Raw genomic sequence first — 13,899 nt, 5'->3', positions numbered from 1 at the left:
CCTGGTATGAATTTAACACCAAAATGTACCACTGTGGAAGAGCACAGCTGAGCCTTAGCTACTGAGACTCCATATCCCAGGGATCTGAAGAAGTTCCAGAGCACAGAGGTGCCCTTTTGGAACAGAGGCAATGTAGCATTGCAGAGAAGAGGATCATCAACATACCGGAGAAGCATGCTAAGACCAGGTTCAAAGTTTGAGAGATCCTGGGCCAGAGCTTGGCCAAAGAATTTGGGGCTGTCCTGAAAACCCTGAGAGAGAAGAGTCCATGTAAGTTCTATGGAGGATGGGGAGTCAGGGTCCTCCCATGTGAAGTCAAAGAGGAAGTATGAATCAAGGAGTAAAGAAACAGTAAATAAGGCGTCTTTTAGGTCCAGAACAGTAAGGTAGAAGGTGGCAGGAGGGACGTTAAGCAGAAGATTGTATGGGTTGTTAACCACTGGGTAAATTGGAATAACTGCCTCATTTATGAGGTGGAGGTCTTGAACCAAACAATAAGCACCAAAAGGCTTACACACAGGAAGGATGGGAGTGTTGCAGAGTGAGTTGATAGAAGTTAAAAGTCCTTAAGATAGGAGACAGGTGATAAAAGGTGTAAGACCTCAGCAGTGGGTTTCAGGAATGGGAAACTAGGGTCTGGAAGGGAAGAATTAAAGGTCTTTAAGGTGATCTATGAAGGGTATTTAAGGCGATCTGTTGGTGAGCAGCAATCACAGGAGTGGAAGTATTCCATATTTCTTCATTTAAATACTTTGATTTGATCTATAATTAGGTGTTTGATAAATGTGTTAAACACATACATTGATTTGAAGATAGGTATGTGATAGATGGCTGTATTTGGAGAGAACTAGTGAGATACATGTGATATGAACTGGAAAAAGGGGTGAGAGGATTCTCCAACTGGTGAGGATATAAGGAGGGCCCTGTAGAATGAGAAAATAAGAAAAGGACAAATAATACCAAGTTTTTTGATAAAGTCTCGAAGAATCATATTATACTTAATAAGATTCCTATTAGGGCAAAATTTTATTTGTTGAAAAGTTGAGAAAAATATAGATCTTCTGCTTTCCTTACATTTAGGAAATTATACACAAGTCTTTTTTCTTTAGAGATTCATAGCATCCCTTTTAGTTACATCCCTCTAGGTAGATAGGTATAACATTTATTAAAATCTATGAGCATGTACTGGCATTACCCAAAGTCTAGAGCTTACATTGTAGTTCACCCTTGATCTGAGTTTACATAAATGTGTATGAACATCTATCCATCACTATATTATACTAGAGATGAACTTACTTCTCAAAAGACTTTTCTCTTCTGTGTTCTGCCTGTTGAGCCTTTCCTGTAACTCCAGGCACAATCTAAAGTTTTCTATTTGCTTTCCAAAAAGCCACATAGGTGAGATCAAAAAGTATACAAGCCTTACCAAATTGCTTCTTTTACAAGTATATCCTAATAACTTAACACATGTATTTTAACTGAGCTAAAAGCTAAAAATGAGTAAATTTAATCATTAATACAAGAATCATACAAAAATATAAAAAGTCACACTTCATTCAGTGGTATCTTCTTCAAAATTTTGTTTCTGTTTAGTATCTAAAGCAGCACCCTGACAATTATTTGTCTGTGTGTCTATTTACTTACTTATTTGCTGCACTGGAGATTCTATTAAGATATCTCCATTTTATTTTGATACTTTTGAGGTTGGGCATTGTTATATTGCATCTATTGACAATTTTCCATCCAACTCCTTTATCCCCAGTTGCTGGAGATATGCAGCATCATGCTAGAAAGAGAGATTTATTATACAAAGAGATCACCAACAAAGGCTATAAATATTTGAAATGCATTTCTTCAGACGTTTCCCCTCAAACTATTCAAAAGAAATACACAAGATAGTTTTTGTTCTATTTAATAACTCTTAATTTATTGTACATAGTAAGAGATTATACTTATCTTGGGAAAAGGGCAAGGTTTTGGGATTGTTATTTCATTTTGATTATTTTCTATAAACCAAATTAAAACTGTGAGCATCAGCCTACAACATAACTAACACTTTGTAAAAGCACTTTTCTCATCTGACCCTTTTTCTGTTTTATTGTGAGAGATGAATTTTGCGTAGCTCTCTTTCTTTAATAGTTGATATAATATTTTTAATTGTTTTTGGAGAATTTCATACACACACACACACACTCTATTTTGATGATATTCAGTACCCAAACCTACTATTCACTATTCTTAGGTGTTCTCTCACTAATGTCCACACCAAATCCATATGGCCGGTTTTTATTTTTAATAGCACACTAAGCTCAAATGGTGTAGCCCATATACACATAGTGTGGGGCTACCTCGACAAACTGGTCATTGTGCTGGAGATGACAACCCAAAGAAAGACAACCTGTTTTTCCTTTAACAGTTAACAATTGCCAATAGCTCTTCAGAAAAGGATAAGGGTCCATATCCCTTTATCCCATTCACTAGCACTCATGCTGAAAGGGTCACGAGCTTGCTCTTGCACAGGCCACCACAGATGAGCGATTCCATGAATGCCTGCTTCTGTCATGGCTGAAAGACATTGTTTTGCCTGATTTCCCCCTGAGTACTATTTCTTAGAATCTTTTTTCCTCCTTTCCAAGACATTCTTTCATACCTGAGGGGAGGTAACTTAACATCCCAAGTGCTAAGTATGATGCTGGAAAGAAGAAATATTAACTCGTTTCCTGATGATACTATTTCTCTTCTGCAGAAAAACCACAACAATTAGGGCACTGCAAATTTGGCTTCTGATGACACTGTTAAAGGCAAAACAGCAACAATTTGGAAATCCAGCTACAAGTTCCTCAATCTGCTCAGAAATTGCTTTCTATGGCTAAAGGGCCTGCTATAAACAACATCTTCCAGGCTGGGTTTATTTCAAAATTTGCATCTTTCTTTCCCAGAGCTTACTGTAGTCTGTTGTCTCATTCAGTTTGAATCTTCTTGGGCTCTCACTAACACTGCTTCTGAGCCATCTGAAGAGAACAAGGCTGTAGTGGACGGAGGTGCTATCCCAGCATTCATTTTTCTCTTGGCATCACCCGATACTCATATAAGTGAGCAAGCTTTAACACTGCAGATGATGATCCAGTTTTCCAGAACTAATGTAATCCTTGGTCTGCCATCCTTGGCCTGTGGTTATTTACAGAATTTTACCTAGACACTTTCAATCTTTTGTCAAAACAAGAATCTGGTCACTTAGTCACCATTGAACCAATACTTTCTGCTCTAGTAATTCCCCTACATCACAATGATACAGAAGTATTGGAATATTCATGTTGGACTGGTGCCAACCTGGGTGGTGATCCCAATGAGTGGATTGAAATGGTTTTTCAAAGACAGAAGTTGTGCCCCAACTTGTGATGTTTATATGAAATATCAAAATGATACTTTAACTCCTTTAACTTACATTCATTGTGATATCCTCACTAGAACAGATACACAGTCGTATTGTGGTAGACACAGGAGAACTTGCAGTTTTTCTCAGCTTGCTCACAAACTCCAAAACTAACATTCAGATTAAGACCATGTGAACAAGGTCAAACATCACAGCGGGCTTCCAAGAAGAGATATAAGAAGTTGTAAATCAGGACTTAGTCCCATTTTTTAGTGATGTCCATCTAAGACTTTAAGACACAAAAGGAAGGTGTGTTATCTGTATAACCAACTATACAAGTGGAGGGATGGTTTAAGGGATTGTGTATCTTGTTCCCTGTGGCATAAAGAACTTTTGATGAACTTAAGTACAAAAGAAAATAAATTATTCTGATTACTCTTGATGCCCTTTCAAATAACTTTCGGGCTGCTGAGAAACAAGGTGAGACTGAGAAACTCAGTATAGCGATTGAAGAATGAGGAGATATGGGCAAAATTGAAGCTCTACAGATGACAGAATTGAGTCTGTATAAAACGCCTTGCTGAGCTTGATTGAGAAGTACTTCCCAGTGGAGGAGAAGGAAGATCAAAATACTGTGCCAGAAACTACCTCAGAAGGCAAAGCCTTCCAAATTCAGGATGGAGATCCTGGGACTTGTAACTTCTTTCTTTAATCCAATTGATGCTCAAAGTTGCTAGATTTGTGTTGTGTTTCTCATAAATTTGTCTTACAGTTTCTCTCCTAAGAAATCTTTATACATGTGCTTTGCTGTTAGATCACTTTTACAAAGAAACTTTTATAGATGTAAATTCACACACTCTTTGAAACTGTCCTGAACTGTTTAATTGTGTGTTGAATTTTATATCCTACAGGGTCCTATAAATAAACATTAAGTTATGTTCTTCCTTAAAATTAAACAAACAGTACTTTCTGGTGTTTGACCTGTTCTGAATCTCTGTGTTTATCAATAATAATTTCAAAACTACGTTTGTCTGATACAGACTCAGAATTTTAGTAATCTGTGGGTCTAAAGATAAGTATTTAGAAGGAAATTTGATGCTATAGTCATTAAAGAAAATAATAGTAGTAAGTTTTTCTCTAGAGGTCATTATGTCTATGACCTCTCTAGACATAAGTTTTGGCGAGCTTTGGCTTACCAGATAAGCTTTCCCCTTTCAGTTGAGCTTGAAATCAGTTACAAATTTTCTTAACATTCATGTCACTACTGCACCACTGGGAATATCTCGGCAAATTATTGTTAATAGAACTAGCAAGGTTTACATTTACAAGTCGATGACTTTTCTCCCCCAATATTCTACATGGTACCTTACAGCACTATGAAAGCTAACTAGAAATCACCTAGCTTCTGTGTCAATCCTAATTGATTTCTCTATGTCCTAAAGACAATGTGTGTGGAACTTCAGAAAAAGAGTCTTGCCATAAAGTTCTGGCAGGCAATCACGAACAAGGACAACAGCCTGAATTGATATGGTAGTCACTGTGACTCCCTTTGCCTATACTTGGCAGTAAGACTTTTATTGATCATGGATCTTCTAAGAGAAGCACTGCTGCCTATGTAGTGCAATGCCATTTAAAGAGTGTGTGTTGGGGCCCTTTGTCTCCTGAGTCCTGGGAAGACCAGCTAGCCCTGTTGCCCTGCTGAGCAGTTCTTCCCAGAGAGGTGAGTGGGTGCTAGCCTGGGCAGCCTGCCTGCCTGTCTGGGAAGGGAGCACAGCCCTCCCCCCCTCAGCTTCTGCGGCAGGGTCTTCGGTGTTCCAAGGGACCCCTCCCCTCCCCCCACTGCTGCGGGCCCTTTGTCTCCTGAGTCCTGGGAAGACCAGCTAGCCCTGTTGCCCTGCTGAGCAGTTCTTCCCATAGAGGTGAGTGGGTGCTCACCACTGCCCAGGAAGAGAGCACAGCCCCCCCCCCCCCCAGCATCTGCAGCAGGGTCTTTGGTGTTCCAAGGGACCCCTCCCCTCCCCCCACTGCTGCGGGCCCTTTGTCTCCTGAGTCCTGGGAAGACCAGCTAGCCCTGTTGCCCTGCTGAGCAGTTCTTCCCAGAGAGGGCTGAGGAGCTCTATCCAGAGAGTGCTGTGAAGTCCTACCCAGAGAGTGCTGAGGAGTTCTATCCAGAAAGTGCTGAGGAGTTTCGTCCAGAGTGGAAGAGATGGGCAGGCGCCAATGCAAGAATTCCTCCAACAACCTGAAAGGCAACATGACACCGCCAGAATCCAGGGAGCTCGAAACTAGAAGAATTGAACACCCTACGCCAGAAGAAATAGAAGAAATTGACTCTAAGCGCTTCTTTATGAAAATAATAGAGGAAATTAAACAGGAGGTGAAAATCTGCCGTAAAGAAATGGAAGATAAGTATAACAAAAAAATTGAGGAAATGAGTAAAGAAATGGAAGAGAAATATACCAAAAAGTTTGAAGAAATGAGTAAATCCGTAAATGAAATTCTGGGAAACCAAGAAAAAACAATCAAACAGGTAATAGAAACAGTTCAAGATTTGAAAACTGAAATGGAGTCAATGAAGAAATCACAAACCGAGGGCCGGCTGGCTATGGAAAATCTGGGTAAACGAACAGAGACTTCAGAAACAAGCTTAACCAATAGAATACAAGAGATAGAAGAAAGAATCTCAGACTCTGAGGACACCATAGAGAAATTAAACACTCTGTCCAAAGAAAACAGCAAATCCAACAAATTCTCATCACAAAACATTCAGGAACTGTGGGACACAATAAAAAAACCAAATCTAAGAATAATAGGAGTAGAAGAAGGAGAAGAATTGCATTTCAAGGGTCCAGAAAATATACTCAACAAAATTATAGAAGAAAACTTTCCCATCCTAAAGAACGATATTCCTATGAAGGTTCAAGAAGCATACAGAACACCGAATAGACTGGATCAGAAAAAAACATCCCCTCATCATATAGTAATCAAAACACAAAGCATTCAGACTAAAGAAAGGATATTGAAAGCTGCAAAGGAAAAAGGTCAAGTAACTTATAAAGGTAAACCTATCAGACTTACACCAGACTTCTCTATGGAAACCATGAATGCCAGAAGGTCCTGGACAGAGGTACTGCAGAAACTAAGAGACAATGGATGCAAACCCAGACTACTTTACCCAGCCAAGCTATTGTTCACTATCAACGGAGAAAACAAAATATTCCAGGATAAAAACAAATTTAAACAATACTTAGCTACTAATCCAGCCTTACAGAGAATACTAGAAGGAAAATCACAACCCAAGGAATCCAACATTCCCAACACTGCCTACATTAACTCAGACATTTAGCGACCCTCCACAAGCACAACTCAAAGAAGGAAAACACATACACGCTACTACCCAAAAAAATGACCGGAGTCATCGATCACTGGTCATTAATATCACTTAATATCAATGGTCTCAACTCACCTATAAAGAGGCACAGACTTAGAGATTGGATACGAAAACAGGATCCAACATTCTGCTGTCTACAAGAAACACACCTCAACCACAAAGACAGACACCTACTCAGAGTAAAGGGTTGGGAAAAGGTTTTCCAAGCAAATGGACCTAAGAAACAAGCGGGTGTGGCCATTCTAATATCTACCAAAATCGACTTCAAACTAAAATCAATCAGAAGAGATGGAGATGGACATTTCATACTCATAACAGGAACAATTCATCAGGAAGAAGTCTCAATCTTGAATATCTATGCCCCTAATATAAAGGCACCCACATATGTAAAAGAAACTCTTCTAGAACTCAAGGCAGTCATCAAACCACACACACTAATAGTAGGAGACTTCAACACTCCTCTCTCACCAATGGACAGGTCAATCAGACAGAAACCTAACAGAGAAATAAGAGATTTACTGGAGGTACTGAATCAAATGGACTTAACAGACATCTATAGAACACTCCACCCAAATAGGAAAGAGTATACCTTCTTCTCTGCAGCTCATGGAACCTTCTCGAAAATTGACCACATACTTGGTAACAAAGCAAACTTCCACAGATACAAAAAAATATTAGTGACCACCTGTGTCTTGTCAGATCACCATGGATTAAAATTAGAATTCAACAACAATGGTACCCCCATGAAGCCAACAAACTCATGGAAGTTGAACAGTCAAGTACTAAATCACCCCTGGGTCAAGGAAGAAATAAAGAAAGAAATTAAAGCCTTCCTTGAATATAATGAAAACAAAGACACAACGTATTCAAACCTATGGGACACAATGAAAGCAGTGCTAAGAGGAAAGTTCATAGCACTAAGTGCCCACCTAAAGAAAACAGAGAAAGCACACATTGGAGACTTAACAACACACTTGAAAGCTCTAGAAAAAAAAGAAGCTGATTTACCCAGGAGGAGTAGAAGACTGGAAATAATCAAACTGAGGGCTGAAATCAACAAAATAGAAACACAGAAAACAATTCAAAGAATCAATGAAGCAAAAAGCTGGTTCTTGGAGAAAATTAACAAGATTGACAAACCCCTATCCAAACTAATCAAACGGCAGAGAGAGAACTTGCAAATTAATAGGATCAGAAATGAAAAGGGGGACATAACCACAGACACAGAGGAAATACAGAGAATCATTAGATCTTACTACGAAAGTTTATATGCCACAAAGTTGGAAAATGTAAAAGAAATGGACATTTTTTTAGATAAGTACCATATACCAAAGTTGAACCAAGACCAGGTGAACAATCTAAATAGACCTGTTAGTCGTGAAGAACTAGAAGCTGTTATCAAAAATCTCCCTACCAAAAAAAGCCCAGGACCAGATGGTTTCAATGCAGAATTCTACCAGAACTTCCAGGAAGAGCTAATACCTATACTCCTTAATGTATTCCACAATATAGAAAAAGAAAAGTCACTGCCAAACTCCTTTTATGAAGCTACAGTCACCCTAATACCAAAACCACACAAAGACACAACCAAGAAAGAGAATTACAGGCCAATCTCACTCATGAACATCGATGCGAAAATTCTCAATAAAATACTGGCAAACCGAATCCAAGAACACATTAGAAAAATCATCCATTATGATCAAGTAGGCTTCATCCCAGAGATGCAGGGATGGTTCAACATACGCAAATCTATCAATGTAATCCATCATATAAATAAACGGAAAGAAAAAAATCATATGATCATTTCATTGGATGCTGAAAAAGCGTTTGACAAAATTCAACACCCTTTTATGATAAAGGTGTTGGAGAGACTGGGGATACAAGGATCATACCTAAATATAATAAAAGCAATATACAGCAAGCCAACAGCTAACATCAAATTGAATGGAGAGAAACTCAAAGCCTTTCCACTAAAATCAGGAACACGACAAGGCTGTCCACTCTCTCCATACCTCTTCAATATAGTGCTTGAAGTTCTAGCAATAGCAATAAGACAACATAAGGGGATCAAGGGGATTCGAATTGGAAAGGATGAAGTGAAACTTTCGTTATTTGCAGACGATATGATAGTGTACATAAGCGACCCCAAAAACTCTACCAAAGAACTCCTACAGCTGATAAACACCTTTAGTAACGTGGCAGGATACAAGATCAACTCCAAAAAATCAGTGGCACTCCTATACACAAAGGATAAAGAAACGGAGAGGGAAATCAGAGAAACATCACCTTTCACGATAGCCACAAACACCATAAAATATCTTGGGGTTACTCTAACCAAGGATGTGAAAGACCTATTTGACAAGAACTTTAAGCCTTTGAAAAGAGAAATTGAGGAGGATACCAGAAAATGGAAAGACCTCCCCTGCTCTTGGATTGGGAGAATCAACATAGTAAAAATGGCAATTCTACCAAAAGCAATCTACAGATTCAATGCAATCCCCATCAAAATCCCATCAAACTTCTTCACAGACCTTGAGAGAACAATAATTAAGTTTATATGGAAAAACAAAAAACCCAGGATAGCCAAAACAATCTTATACAATAAAGGAACTTCTGGAGGCATTACTATCCCTGACTTCAAACTCTATTACAGAGCTACAGTATTGAAAACAGCTTGGTATTGGCATAAGAACAGAGAAGTCGACCTATGGAATCGAATAGAAGACCCAGATACTAACCCTCAAACCTACGAACACCTAATTTTTGACAAGGGAGCTAAAGGTATACAATGGAAGAAGGAAAGCATCTTTAACAAATGGTGCTGGCATAACTGGATGTCAACCTGTAGAAGAATGAAAATAGATCCATATCTATCACCATGCACAAAACTCAAGTCCAAATGGATTAAAGACATCAACATCAATCTGTCCACTTTGAACCTGATAGAAGAGAAAGTGGGAAGTAGTCTACAAGATATAGGCACAGGAGGCCACTTCCTAAGTAGGACCCCAGAAGCACAGACAATAAGAGAAACAATGAATAAATGGGACCTGCTGAAACTGAGAAGCTTCTGTAAAGCAAAGGACACTGTCAGTAAGACAAAAAGGCTGCCTTCTGACTGGGAGAAGATCTTCACCAACCCCTCATCAGACAAAGGTCTGATCTCCAGAATATACAAAGAACTCAAGAAACTAGACACTAAAACTCTAATTAACCCAATTAAAAAATGGGGTACTGATCTGAACAGAGAATTCACAACAGATGAACTTCTAAATGCCAGAAGACACTTAAGGTCATGCTCAACCTCCTTAGCGATCAGGGAAATGCAAATCAAAACCACTTTGAGATACCATCTTACACCTGTCAGAATAGCTAAAGTTAAAAACACCAATGATAACCTATGCTGGAGGGGATGTGGAATGAGGGGAACACTCATCCATTGTTGGTGGGAATGCAAACTTGTGCAGCCACTTTGGAAATCAGTGTGGAGGTTTCTCAGGAAACTGGGAGTCAACCTCCCTCAGGACCCAGCAATTCCTCTCTTGGGAATATACCCTAGAGATGCCCAAACATACTACAAAAGCGTTTGTTCAACTATGTTCATAGCAGCACTATTTGTAATAGCCAGAACCTGGAAACAGCCTAGGTGCCCCTCAATAGAAGAATGGTTAAAAAAGGTGTGGAACATATACACATTAGAGTTTTACTCAGCGGTAAAAAATAATGACATCTTGAATTTTGCATGCAAATGGATGGACATAGAAAACGCTTTACTGAGTGAGGTAAGCCAGACCCAAAAAGAGGAACACGGTATGTATTCACTCATAAGTGGATTCTAACCATAATTAAAGGTCTTTGAGCCTATTATTCGTGATCCTAGAGAAGCTAAATAAGAAGACGAACCTGATGAAGATTATTTACCTATCCGCCAGGAGGTAGGAAATAGTCAAGAGTCCCAGGTAACCTTGGGTGCATGGGGGGGGGTGGGAGGGTTGATGGAAGGGGAGAGGGTTAGAGAGAAGGGAGTAGGGGAGGAATGGAGAAAGCTCGGTTGACCGGGATGGGGGGAAGGGAGGAAGGATGAATGTGGGATCAGGGAAGAATATATTTCAACTAAGGGAGTCATATTAGAGTTTACAGGAAACTTGATTATATATGGGATCCCAGGTCCAAGGAGAGATCCCCAGATTGTTCTCTGGACAGAGGAGGGGGTGCCTGAACCGGCCTTGGCCCGTGACCATACTGATGAATATTTTGCTTATCACCATAGATCCCTCATCTGGCGTTGGATGACGATACAGATGGAGGCCCGCGTTGGAGCACCGAACTGAGCCCCCCAAGATCCAAACGAGGAGCAAAAGGAGGAAGAAAATGAGGAAGGACTGCGAGGGATACTATCACCTACTGATACAAGGGGTCGGATCTAATGAGAGTTTACCAAGGCCAGATGGACCGTGACTGAACGAGCATGTGATCCAACCAGATTCTCTGAATGTGGCCGGATTTTCTGAATGTGGCTGGCCTGCAGTCTTTCCGAGAAGCCATTGACAATGACACTGGGACTGGTTTCCTCTGCATATACTGGATTTTTGGGATCCAGTCTGTTTGGATGCTCACCTTCCTGGACCTGGAGTGAGGGGGGAGGAACTTGGACTTCCCACAGGGCAGGAGACCCTGACTTCCCTAGGGGACAAAGAGGGAGGAGGAGAGGGAGGGGGGGAGTGGGAGGGCGTTGGGAGGAGGGGCGTAAATGGAAACTTTTTATAATTTAATAAAATTACAAAAAAAAAAATTAGGGATACACAACTGAAATCAATTTTGTAATAGACTCCTCTGTAGGCAGGTGCCACCAGTAGATTTTCCACTAGGTCTGTCACTGGCATATCTACTTGAAGATACGTGAGTCAGATGTTTATACAGCTCTTAGCATATTTAACTTCTTGATATCTTATTTATGTCGCCTCTCTATTTTGAAGGCTAAATGAGATAGTAAATGCTAATACAGGGCATATATAGAACAACACCCTACAATTTGTAAAGCCTATCTTAATAGATGCTTACACTTAGCCCACAACAAAAAATGTTCATAAACCAATAAAGCCATGTAAAAAACTACAATATCATCTCTTTTTTGCTTTGGGGAATTATTAAATATTACAGAAAGTATTTACAGTATATGGTTAAATAAAAGTAGTTAAGCCTAAATCACATTTCCGTATTTTTTGTATTTAGCTTCTTTTTCTAATTAATTTATTTTTCCATTCAAAAATTTACACTTCCTCCCCTCCTCCCATTCCCCTCCCGCTCCCCCACTCTCTCCTCTCCCTCCCTCTCCCTCCTTAAGAGAGGGCAGGGAACTCTGCCCTATGGGACTTCCAAGGCCCTCCCCACTACATCCAGGTCTAGGAAGCTTTGCATCCAAATAGACTAGGGAAAAAAAAAAAAAAAAAAAGAGTGTGTGTTGTGTGTGTGTGTGTGTGTGTGTATCAGTAAACATAAATTAATAGGCTTCAACATGGCTTTTTCAAGCACCATTAGTGTCAGTTACTCCTCCTCTCCACATCCCCAATTTTTTATACTCTCATTATTCCCTGAGTATATTTTCATCAAAAAAACATTACTTGATTTACAAATCTACTAATATTCGAAAAGTTTACTAAAAATTTACTTATATTGTTATTCCTTGTGAAAATTGTATATTCATATCAACTGTATTTTTATGGGTTTCAATAATGCAAAATATAAATTAATATTAATAATTTTTATTCTCATGAAGTCATGATAAAATAAGTAATATAACAAACTACTTAAGGTAACTGAAGTATTAATTGCAAATTTCAAAGTATTAGGAAAAAATAAGCTAATCTACCAATTACTTAAAATATATTTATGGAACAGAAAAAGAGTTAAGTGTGTTATAGTAGAAAATGTTCTTCCAAAGGACCTGAGTTCAATTGCATTGCCCAGGAAATTTGACACCCAACTACTTGTAACTCCATCTCCAAGTGGTTTTAAACATTCTGTGGTCTTGTGGATATTCACATACTTGTATCATATACTCACAAATACATACACAAAGTATAACTTAAAACATTAAAATATTAAGTTTCAGAGTACATTTATTATAAGTTAAAATTACTGAAAAAAACCCGATAATATATGCCCCTAGTATAACCTATAAATATACAAGAATTAGACACACATATATGCATTTTTGTGTTGTATAAGAATCAATATATATATGAATATATATGTAAATGATTAATTAAGAGGAATTACTTAAAATTTCTCTTTTAATTTTGGTTGATAATACTTTTAAATAAGTGAAAAAGATTCATGGACACCTTTGGAATTTGTCTTAGAAGTTTTTTAAATTAAAATATTTTGTATGTTTACATGCATATGTATATTTAGTATTTTCATTTTCTAATTTTATTAATCTATTTTCTACTTATATGCATTCATTTAACAAATAAGTGATCAAATAAGCATAGATAAGAGGCATATAGCTTCTTCTGTTTAAATTTAGAGCTTTACTGTGGAACATAGACCAGTTTTAAACTCCTGCACCAGTATGCCAAGCTCTAGGATCATAGGCATGTGACATTGCACTACTTTTGCTATATTTCTTTCTAATTGTATCATACAAATATCTGCAGTATAATCCCATTTAATGTTATTTTCTTTATAAATTAAATACAATTATATATATGTGTATGCATATATGTTATATAACAATTATATACAGTGTAATAAATGTTTACATTATATGTTATAATCTATATAATATATACGTGATTCATTATCCATGTAGCAATCTGAATAACAATTATTTTTTCTTTTCTTTTGGCTTCTTTTGGGGAACATACATTGCTCCTTTTGTTTTTGAGATTGCAAAGTAAATTTTAGCATGTCATGTATTAGCTAGTCTCTTGATGATGCCTACTGTAGTTTATTTTATAAGTTAATTTCATGCTTACTAAGAGTTTAAGGTAGGTGCTGATTTTCTGAACTTCCTCCATAACTTTAACAGTTAATGGCGAATCAATCCCACACCAGTTAGGTTTTAAAGGGGTATTTATTTTTGGGGGGTAAAACTTACATACACACAAACCGTCAGGAAAGGAGCCTAGTC

At 38.2% G+C, this 13,899-nt stretch overlaps 2 pseudogenes; both read left to right on the top strand.

Moving 5' to 3' along the window:
• The first annotated feature begins 2,686 nt into the window (after window positions 1–2,686).
• Window positions 2,687–3,238, top strand: LOC125387907 (importin subunit alpha-1 pseudogene; annotated as a pseudogene).
• A 217-nt stretch (window positions 3,239–3,455) lies between these two features.
• Window positions 3,456–4,085, top strand: LOC146892397 (importin subunit alpha-1 pseudogene; annotated as a pseudogene).
• The last annotated feature ends 9,814 nt before the right edge of the window (window positions 4,086–13,899 follow it).

The sequence above is a fragment of the Myodes glareolus genome, chromosome 11, assembly GCF_982192425.1.
Source record: "Myodes glareolus chromosome 11, mMyoGla1.1, whole genome shotgun sequence".
Lineage (NCBI taxonomy): Eukaryota > Metazoa > Chordata > Mammalia > Rodentia > Cricetidae > Myodes > Myodes glareolus.
This window is presented reverse-complemented; position numbering and strand designations above follow the sequence as displayed.